We start from the raw sequence: 15,163 nt of genomic DNA, 5'->3' as shown, positions 1-15,163 counted from the left end.
ATGATACACATGCACCCGACATGATACACATGCACCTGACATGATACACATGCACCTGACATGCTACATATGCACCAGCATGATAAGCACCTGACATGATACACACGCACCTGACTTGATATACACGCACCAGCATGATACACATGCACCTGACATGATACACACGCACCTGACATGATACACATGCACCAGCATGATACACATGCACCTGACATGATACACATGCACTTGACATGATACACATGCAGCAGCATGATACACATGCAGTAGCATGATACACATGCAGCAGCATGATACACATGCACCTGACATGATACACACGCACCTGACTTGATATACACACACCAGCATGATACACATGCACCTGACATGATACACACGCACCTGACACGATACACACGTACCTGACATGATATACACGCACCAGCATGATACACATGTACCAGCAAGATACACATGCACTTGATATGATACACATGCACCTGACATGATACACATGCACTTGACATGATACACATGCAGCAGCATGATACACATGCAGCAGCATGATACACATGCAGCAGCATGATACACATGCACCTGACATGATACACATGCACTTGACATGATACAAATGCACCTGACATGATACACATGCACTTGACATGATACACACCCACCAGCATGATACACATGCACCTGACATGATACACACGCACCTGACATGATACACACGCACCAGCATGATACAAACGCACCTGACATGATACACACGCACCTGACATGATATACACGCACCAGCATGATACACACGCACCTGACATGATACACACACACCTGACATGATACACACGCACCAGCATGATACACACGCACCTGACATGATACACACGCACCTGACATGATATACACGCACCAGCATTTTACCCATGCACCTGACATGATACACATGCACCTGACATGATACACATGCACTTGACATGATACAGGTGCAGCAGCATGATACACATGCACCTGACATGATCCACACGCACCTGCCATGATCCACACGCACCTGCCATGATACAGACGCACCTGACATGATACACACGCACCTGACATGATATACACGCACCAGCATGATACACATGTACCAGCAAGATACACATGCACTTGACATGATACACATGCACCTGACATGATACACATGCACTTGACATGATACACATGCAGCAACATGATACACATGCAGCAGCATGATACACATGCAGCAGCATGATACACATGCACCTGACATGATACACATGCACTTGACATGATACATATGCACCAGCATGATACACATGCACCTGACATGATACACACGCACCTGACATGATACACACGCACCAGCATGATACACATGCACCTGACATGATACACATGCACCTGACATGATAAACACGCACCAGCAAGATATACATGCACCTGACACGATACACATGCACTTGACATGATACACATGCACCTGACATGATACACATGCACTTGACATGATACAGATGCAGCAGCATGATACACATGCACCTGACATGATACACATGCACCTGACATGATACACATGCACCTGACATGATACACATGCACTTGACATGATACAGATGCAGCAGCATGATACACATGCACCTGACATGATCTACACGCACCTGACATGATACACACGCACCTGACATGATACACACGCACCTGACATGATACACACGCACCTGACATGATATACACGCACCAGCATGATACACATGTACCAGCAAGATACACATGCACTTGACATGATACACATGCACCTGACATGATACACATGCACTTGACATGATACACATGCAGCAGCATGATACACATGCAGCAGCATGATACACATGCACCTGAGATGATACACATGCACTTGACATGATACACATGCACCTGACATGATACACATGAACTTGACATGATACACATGCACCAGCATGATACACACGCACCTGACATGATACACACGCACCTGACATGATATACACGCACCAGCATGATACACACGCACCTGACATAATACACACGCACCTGACATGATATACACGCACCAGCATGATACACATGCACCTGACATGATACACACGCACCTGACATGATACACACGCACCTGACATGATATACACGCACCAGCATGATACACCTGCCCCTGACATGATACACATGCACTTGACATGATACACATGCACCTGACATGATACACATGCACTTGACATGATACACATGCAGCAGCATGATACACATGCACCTGACATGATACACATGCACCTGACATCATACACATGCACTTGACATGATACGTATGCACCAGCATGCTACACACTCACCTGACATGATACACACGCACCTGACATGATACACATGCACCTGACATGATACACATGCACCTGACATGATACACATTCACTTGACATGATACACATGCAGCAGCATGATACACATGCAGCAGCATGATACACATGCAGCAGCATGATACACATGCAGCAGCATGATAGACATGCACCTGACATGATACACATGCACTTGACATGATACACACGCACCAGCATGATACAAACGCACCTGACATGATACACACGCACCTGACATGATATACACGCACCAGCATGATACACACACACCTGACATGATACACACGCACCTGACATGATACACACGCACCAGCATGATACACACGCACCTGACATGATACACACGCACCTGACATGATACACACGCACCAGCATGATACACATGCACCTGACATGATACACATGAACTTGACATGATACACATGCACCTGACATGATACACATGCACTTGACATGATACATATGCACCAGCATGATACACATGCACCTGACATGATACACATGCACCTGACATGATACACACGCACCAGCATGATACACACGCACCTGACATGATACACACGCACCTGACATGATATACACGCACCAGCATGATACACATGCACCTGACATGATACACATGCACTTGACATGATACACATGCACCTGACATGATACACATGCACTTGATATTATACACATGCAGCAGCATGATACACATGCACCTGACATGATACACACGCACCTGACATGATACACACGCACCAGCATGATACACACGCACCTGACATGATACACACGCACCTGACATGATATACACGCACCAACATGATACACATGCACCTGACATGATACACATGCACTTGACATGATACACATGCACCTGACATGATACACATGCACTTGACATGATACACATGCACCAGCATGATACACACGCACCTGACGTGATACACACGCACCTGACATGATACACACGCACCAGCATGATACACACGCACCTGACATGATACACACGCACCTGACATGATATACATGCACCAGCATGATACACATGCACCTGACATGATACACACGCACCTGACATTATACACACGCACCTGACATGATACACACGCACGTGACATGATACACGTGCCCCTGACATGATACACATGCACTTGACATGATACACATGCACCTGACATGATACACATGCACTTGACATGATACAAATGCAGCAGCATGATACACATGCACCTGACATGATACACATGCACTTGACATGATACACATGCACCTGACATCATACACATGCACTTGACATGATACGTATGCACCAGCATGATACACACGCACCTGACATGATACACACGCACCTGACATGATACACATGCACCTGACATGATACACACGCACCTGACATGATACACAGGCACCTGACATGATATACACGCACCAGCATGATACACATGTACCAGCAAGATACACATGCACTTGACATGATACACATGCACCTGACATGATACACATGCACTTGACATGATACACATGCAGCAGCATGATACACATGCAGCAGCATGATACACATGCAGCAGCATGATACACATGCACCTGACATGATACACATGCACTTGACATGATACACATTCACCTGACATGATACACAAGCACTTGACATGATACACACCCACCAGCATGATACACACGCACCTGACATGATACACACGCACCTGACATGATACACACGCACCAGCATGATACATACGCACCTGACATGATACACACGCACCTGACATGATATACACGCACCAGCATGATACACACGCACCTGACATGATACACACGCACCTGACATGATACACACGCACCAGCATGATACACACGCACCTGACATGATATACACGCACCAGCATGATACCCATACACCTGACATGATACACATGCACTTGACATGATACACATGCACCTGGCATGATACACATGCATTTGACATGATACAAATGCAACAGCATGGTACACATGCACCTGACATGATACACATGCACTTGACTTGATACACATGCACCTGACATGATACACATGCACCTGACATGATACACACGCACCTGACATGATACACACGCACCTGACATGATACACACGCACCTGACATGATACACACGCACCTGACATGATATACACGCAACAGCATGATACACATGTACCAGCAAGATACACATGCACTTGACATGATACACACGCACCTGACATGATACACACGCACCAGCATGATACACACGCACCTGACATGATACACACGCACCTGACTTGATATACACGCACGAGCATGATACACATGCACCTGACATGATACACACGCACCTGACTTGATATACACACACCAGCATGATACACATGCACCTGACATGATACACACGCACCTGACATGATACACATGCACCAGCAGGATACACATGCACCTGACATGATACACATGCGCCTGACATGATACACATGCACCTGACATGATACACATGCACCTGACATGATACACACGCACCTGACTTGATATACACACACCAGCATGATACACATGCACCTGACATGATACACATGCACCTGACATGATACACATGCACCAGCATGATACACATGCACCTGACATGATACACATGCGCCTGACATGATACACATGCACCTGACATGATACACATGCACTTGACATGATACACATGCACCCGACATGATACACATGCACCTGACATGATACACATGCACCTGACATGATACATATGCACCAGCATGATACGCACCTGACATGATACACACGCACCTGACATGATACACACGCACCAGCATGATACACATGCACCTGACATGATACACACGCACCTGACATGATACACACGCACCAGCATGATACACACACACCTGACATGATACACATGCACCTGACATGATAAACACGCACCAGCATGATACACATGCACCTGACATGATACACATGCACTTGACATGATACACATGCACCTGACATGATACACATGCACTTGACATGATACAGATGCAGCAGCATGATACACATGCACCTGACATGATACACATGCACTTGACATGATACACATGCACCTGACATGATACACATGCACTTGACATGATACAGGTGCAGCAGCATGATACACATGCACCTGACATGATCCACACGCACCTGCCATGATCCACACGCACCTGCCATGATACACACGCACCTGACATGATACACACGCACCTGACATGATATACACGCACCAGCATGATACACATGTACCAGCAAGATACACATGCACTTGACATGATACACATGCACATGACATGATACACATGCACTTGACATGATACACATGCAGCAGCATGATACACATGCAGCAGCATGATACACATGCAGCAGCATGATACACATGCACCTGACATGATACACATGCACTTGACATGATACAGGTGCAGCAGCATGATACACATGCACCTGACATGATCCACACGCACCTGCCATGATCCACACGCACCTGCCATGATACACACGCACCTGACATGATAAACACGCACCTGACATGATATACACGCACCAGCATGATACACATGTACCAGCAAGATACACATGCACTTGACATGATACACATGCACATGACATGATACACATGCAGCAGCATGATACACATGCAGCAGCATGATACACATGCAGCAGCATGATACACATGCACTTGACATGATACACATGCACATGACATGATACACATGCACCGGACATGATAAACACGCACCAGCAAGATATACATGCACCTGACATGATACACATGCACTTGACATGATACACATGCACCTGACATGATACACATGCACTTGACATGATACAGATGCAGCAGCATGATACACATGCACCTGACATGATACACATGCACTTGACTTGATACACATGCACCTGACATGATACACATGCACCTGACATGATACACATGCACCTGACATGATACATATGCACCTGACATGATACACATGCACCTGACATGATACACACGCACCTGACATGATACACACGCACCTGACATGATACACACGCACCTGACATGATACACACGCACCAGCATCATAAAAACGCAGCTGACATGATACACACGCACCTGACATGATATACACACACCAGCATGATACACACGCACCTGAAATGATACACACGCACCTGACATGATACACACGCACCAGCATGATACACACGCACCTGACATGATACACACGCACCTGACATGATACGCACGCACCAGCATGATACCCATGCACCTGACATGATACACATGCACTTGACATGATACACATGCACCTGGCATGATACACATGCACTTGACATGATACATACCCACCAGCATGATACACACGCACCTGACATGATACACACGCACCTGACATGATACACACGCACCAGCATCATAAAAACGCAGCTGACATGATACACACGCACCTGACATGATATACACACACCAGCATGATACACACGCACCTGACATGATACACACGCACCTGACATGATACACACGCACCAGCATGATACACACGCACCTGACATGATACACACGCACCTGACATGATACGCACGCACCAGCATGATACCCATGCACCTGACATGATACACATGCACTTGACATGATACACATGCACCTGGCATGATACACATGCATTTGACATGATACACATGCAGAAGCATGGTACACATGCACCTGACATGATAAACATGCACTTGACTTGATACACATGCACCTGACATGATACACATGCACCTGACATGATACACATGCACCTGACATGATACATATGCACCTGACATGATACACATGCACCTGACATGATACACACGCACCTGACATGATACACACGCACCTGACATGATACACACGCACCTGACTTGATATACACACACCAGCATGATACACATGCACCTGACATGATATACACGCACCAGCATGATACACATGTACCAGCAAGATACACATGCACTTGACATGATACACATGCACCTGACATGATACACATGCACTTGACATGATACACATGCAGCAGCATGATACACATGCAGCAGCATGATACACATGCACCTGACATGATACACATGAACTTGACATGATACACATGCACCTGACATGATACACATGCACTTGACATGATACATATGCACCAGCATGATACACATGCACCTGACATGATACACACGCACCTGACATGATACACACGCACCAGCATGATACACACGCACCTGAAATGATACACACGCACCTGACATGATATACACGCACCAGCATGATACACATGCACGTGACATGATACACATGCACTTGACATGATACACATGCACCTGACATGATACACATGCACTTGACATTATACACATGCAGCAGCATGATACACATGCACCTGACATGATACACATGCACCTGACATGATACACACGCACCTGACATGATACACACGCACCTGACATGATACACACGCACCTGACATGATACACACGCACCGGCATGATACACATGCACCTGACATGATACACATGCACGTGACAGGATACACATGCACCAGCATGATACACATACACTTGACATGATACATATGCACCAGCATGATACACATACACCGGCATGATACACATGCACCTGACATGATATACACGCACCTGATATGATACATATGCACCAGCATGATACTCACCTGACATGATACACACGCACCTGACTTGATATACACGCACCAGCATGATACACATGCACCTGACATGATACACACGCACCTGACATAATACACATGCACCAGCATGATACATATGCACCTGACATGATACACATTCGCCTGACATGATACACATGCACCTGACATGATACACATGCACCTGACATGATACACACGCACCTGACTTGATATACACACACCAGCATGATACACATGCACCTGACATGATACACATGCACCTGACATGATACACATGCACCAGCATGATACACATGCACCTGACATGATACACATGCGCCTGACATGATACACATGCACCTGACATGATACACATGCACTTGACATGATACACATGCACCCGACATGATACACATGCACCTGACATGATACACATGCACCTGACATGATACATATGCACCAGCATGATACGCACCTGACATGATACACACGCACCTGACATGATACACACGCACCAGCATGATACACATGCACCTGACATGATACACACGCACCTGACATGATACACACGCACCAGCATGATACACACACACCTGACATGATACACATGCACCTGACATGATAAACACGCACCAGCATGATACACATGCACCTGACATGATACACATGCACTTGACATGATACACATGCACCTGACATGATACACATGCACTTGACATGATACAGATGCAGCAGCATGATACACATGCACCTGACATGATACACATGCACTTGACATGATACAGGTACAGCAGCATGATACACATGCACCTGACATGATCCACACGCACCTGCCATGATCCACACGCACCTGCCATGATACAGACGCACCTGACATGATACACACGCACCTGACATGATATACACGCACCAGCATGATACACATGTACCAGCAAGATACACATGCACTTGACATGATACACATGCACCTGACATGATACACATGCACTTGACATGATACACATGCAGCAGCATGATACACATGCAGCAGCATGATACACATGCAGCAGCATGATACACATGCACCTGACATGATACACATGCACTTGACATGATACATATGCACCAGCATGATACACATGCACCTGACATGATACACACGCACCTGACATGATACACACGCACCAGCATGATACACATGCACCTGACATGATACACATGCACCTGACATGATAAACACGCACCAGCAAGATATACATGCACCTGACACGATACACATGCACTTGACATGATACACATGCACCTGACATGATACACATGCACTTGACATGATACAGATGCAGCAGCATGATACACATGCACCTGACATGATACACATGCACCTGACATGATACACATACACCTGACATGATACACATGCACTTGACATGATACAGATGCAGCAGCATGATACACATGCACCTGACATGATCTACACGCACCTGACATGATACACACGCACCTGACATGATACACACGCACCTGACATGATACACACGCACCTGACATGATATACACGCACCAGCATGATACACATGTACCAGCAAGATACACATGCACTTGACATGATACACATGCACCTGACATGATACACATGCACTTGACATGATACACATGCAGCAGCATGATACACATGCAGCAGCATGATACACATGCACCTGAGATGATACACATGCACTTGACATGATACACATGCACCTGACATGATTCACATGAACTTAACATGATACACATGCACCAGCATGATACACACGCACCTGACATGATACACACGCACCTCACATGATATACACGCACCAGCATGATACACACGCACCTGACATAATACACACGCACCTGACATGATACACATGCACCTGACATGATACACATGCACCTGACATGATACACATTCACTTGACATGATACACATGCAGCAGCATGATACACATGCAGCAGCATGATACACATGCAGCAGCATGATAGACATGCACCTGACATGATACACATGCACTTGACATGATACACACGCACCAGCATGATACAAACGCACCTGACATGATACACACGCACCTGACATGATATACACGCACCAGCATGATACACACGCACCTGACATGATACACACGCACCAGCATGATACCCATGCACCTGACATGATACACATGCACTTGACATGATACACGTGCACCAGCATGATACACATGCACCTGACATGATACACATGCGCCTGACATGATACACATGCACCTGACATGATACACATGCACCGGCATGATACACATGCACCTGACATGATACACATGCGCCTGACATGATACACATGCACCAGCATGATACACATGCACCTGACATGATACACACGCACCTGACATGATACACATGCACCAGCATGATACAAATGCACCTGACATGATACACATGTGCCTGACATGATACACATGCACCAGCATGATACACATGCACCTGACATGATACACACACACCTGACATGATACACATGCACCAGCATGATACACATGCACCTGACATGATACACAAGCGCCTGACATTATACACATGCACCTGAAATGATACACATGCACTTGACATGATACACATGAACCCGACATGATACACATGCACCTGACATGATACACATGCACCTGACATGATACATATGCACCAGCATGATACGCACCTGACATGATACACACGCTCCTGACATGATACACACGCACCAGCATGATACACATGCACCTGACATGATACACACGCACCTGACATGATACACACGCACCAGCATGATACACATGCACCTGACATGATACACATGCACCTGACATGATAAACACTCACCAGCATGATACACATGCACCTGACATGATACACATGCACTTGACATGATACACATGCACCTGACATGATACACATGCACTTGACATGATACAGATGCAGCAGCATGATACACATGCACCTGACATGATACACATGCACCTGACATGATACACATGCACCTGACATGATACACATGCACTTGACATGATACAGATGCAGCAGCATGATACACATGCACCTGACATGATCCACACGCACCTGACATGATACACACGCACCTGACATGATACACAGGCACCTGACATGATACACACGCACCTGACATGATATACACGCACCAGCATGATACACATGTACCAGTAAGATACACATGCACTTGACATGATACACATGCACCTGACATGATACACATGCACTTGACATGATACACATGCAGCAGCATGATACACATGCAGCAGCATGATACACATGCACCTGACATGATACACATGCACTTGACATGATACGTATGCACGAGCATGATACACATGCACCTGACATGATACACATGCACCTGACATGATACACATGCACTTGACATGATACAGATGCAGCAGCATGATACACATGCACCTGACATGATACACATGCACCTGACATGATACACATGCACCTGACATGATACACATGCACTTGACATGATACACATGCAGCAGCATGATACACATGCACCTGACATGATCCACACGCACCTGACATGATACACACGCACCTGACATGATACACACGCACCTGACATGATACACACGCACCTGACATGATACACACGCACCTGACATGATATACACGCACCAGCATGATACACATGTACCAGCAAGATACACATGCACTTGACATGATACACATGCACCTGACATGATACACATGCACTTGACATGATACACATGCAACAGCATGATACACATGCAGCAGCATGATACACATGCACCTGACATGATACACATGCACTTGACATGATACACATGCACCTGACATGATACACATGCACTTGACATGAAACACATGCACCAGCATGATACACACGCACCTGACATGATACACACGCACCTGACATGATATACACGCACCAGCATGATACACATGCACCTGACATGATACACACGCACCTGACATGATACACACGCACCTGACTTGATATACACACACCAGCATGATACACACGCACCTGACATGATACACACGCACCTGACATGATACACATGCACCTGACATGATACACACGCACCTGACATGATATACACGCACCAGCATGATACACATGCAGGTGACATGATACACATGCACTTGACATGATATACACGCACCAGCATGATACACATGTACCAGCAAGATACACATGCACTTGACATGATACACATGCACCTGACATGGTAGACATGCACTTGACATGATACACATGCAGCAGCATGATACACATGCAGCAGCAATATACACATGCACCTGACATGATACACATGCACTTGTCATGATACACATGCACCTGACATGATACACATACACCGGCATTATAAACATGCACCGGCATGATACACATGCACCTGACATGATACACATGCGCCTGACATGATACACATGCACCTGACATGATACACATGCACTTGACATGATACACATGCACCCGACATGATACACATGCACCTGACATGATACACATGCACCTGACATGATACATATGCACCAGCATGATAAGCACCTGACATGATACACACGCACCTGACTTGATATACACGCACCAGCATGATACACATGCACCTGACATGATACACACGCACCTGACTTGATATACACACACCAGCATGATACACATGCACCTGACATGATACACACGCACCTGACATGATACACATGCACCAGCATGATACACATGCACCTGACATGATACACATGCACTTGACATGATACACATGCAGCAGCATGATACACATGCAGTAGCATGATACACATTCAGCAGCATGATACACATGCACCTGACATGATACACATGCACTTGACATGATACACATGCACCTGACATGATACACACGCACCTGACTTGATATACACACACCAGCATGATACACATGCACCTGACATGATACACACGCACCTGACACGATACACACGCACCTGACATGATATACACGCACCAGCATGATACACATGTACCAGCAAGATACACATGCACTTGACATGATACACATGCACCTGACATGATACACATGCACTTGACATGATACACATGCAGCAGCATGATACACATGCAGCAGCATGATACACATGCAGCAGCATGATACACATGCACCTGACATGATACACATGCACTTGACATGATACAAATGCACCTGACATGATACACATGCACTTGACATGATACACACCTACCAGCATGATACACATGCACCTGACATGATACACACGCACCTGACATGATACACACGCACCAGCATGATACAAACGCACCTGACATGATACACATGTGCCTGACATGAGACACATGCACATGACATGATACACATGCACTTGACATGATACACATGCACCCGACATGATACACATGCACCTGACATGATACACACGCACCTGACATGATAAACACGCACCAGCATGATACACATGCACCTGACATGATACACGTGCACTTGACATGATACACATGCACCTGACATGATACACATACACTTGACATGATACAGATGCAGCAGCATGATACACATGCACCTGACATGATCCACACGCACCTGACATGATACACACGCACCTGACATGATTCACACGCACCTGACATGATACACACGCACCTGACATGATATACACGCACCAGCATAATACACATGTACCAGCAAGATACACATGCACTTGACATGATACACATGCACTTGACATGATACACATGCAACAGCATGATACACATGCAGCAGCATGATACACATGCACCTGACATGATACACATGCACTTGACATGATACACATGCACCTGACATGATACACATGCACTTGACATGATACACATGCAGCAGCATGATACACATGCAGCAGCATGATACACATGCAGCAGCATGATACACATGCAGCAGCATGATACACATGCACCTGACATGATACACATGCACTTGACATGATAAAAATGCACCTGACATGATACACATGCACTTGACATGATACACATGCACCAGCATGATACACACGCACCTGACATGATACACACGCACCTGACATGATACACACGCACCAACATGATACACACGCACCTGACATGATACACATGCACCTGACATGATATACACGCACCAGCATGATACACATGCACCTGACATGATACACACGCACCTGACATGATACACACGCACCTGACATGATACACACGCACCGGACATGATATACACGCACCAGCATGATACACCTGCCCCTGACATGATACACATGCACTTGAAATGATACACATGCACCTGACATGATACACATGCACTTGACATGATACACATGCAGCAGCATGATACACATGCACCTGACATGATACACATGCACTTGACATGATACACATGCACCTGACATCATACACATGCACTTGACATGATACGTATGCACCAGCATGATACACACGCACCTGACATGATACACACGCACCTGACATGATACACATGCACCTGACATGATACACATGCACCTGACACGATACACACGCACCTGACATGATATACACGCACCAGCATGATACACATGTACAAGCAAGATACACATGCACTTGACATGATACATATGCACCTGACATGATACACATGCACTTGACATGATACACATGCAGCAGCATGATACACATGCAGCAGCATGATACACATGCAGCAGCGTGATACACATGCACCTGACATGATACACATGCACTTGACACGATAAAAATGCACCTGACATGATACACATGCACTTGACATGATACACACCCACCAGCATGATACACATGCACCTGACATGATACACACGCACCTGACATGATACACACGCACCAGCATGATACACACGCACCTGACATGATACACACGCACCTGACATGATATACACGCACCAGCATTATACACATGCACCTGACATGATACACATGCACTTGACATGATACACATGCACCTGACATGATACACATGCACTTGACATTATACACATGCAGCAGCATGATACACATGCACCTGACATGATACACATGCACTTGACATGATACACATGCACCAGCATGATACACATGCACTTGACATGATACACATGCACCAGCATGATACACATACACCGGCATTATACACATGCACCGGCATGATACACATGCACCTGACATGATACACATGCGC

This window comes from Microtus oregoni, unplaced genomic scaffold (genome assembly GCF_018167655.1).
Source record: "Microtus oregoni isolate MIOR12 unplaced genomic scaffold, Mior012 000185F_ref0000164, whole genome shotgun sequence".
Taxonomy (NCBI): Eukaryota; Metazoa; Chordata; class Mammalia; order Rodentia; family Cricetidae; genus Microtus; species Microtus oregoni.
This window is presented reverse-complemented; position numbering follows the sequence as displayed.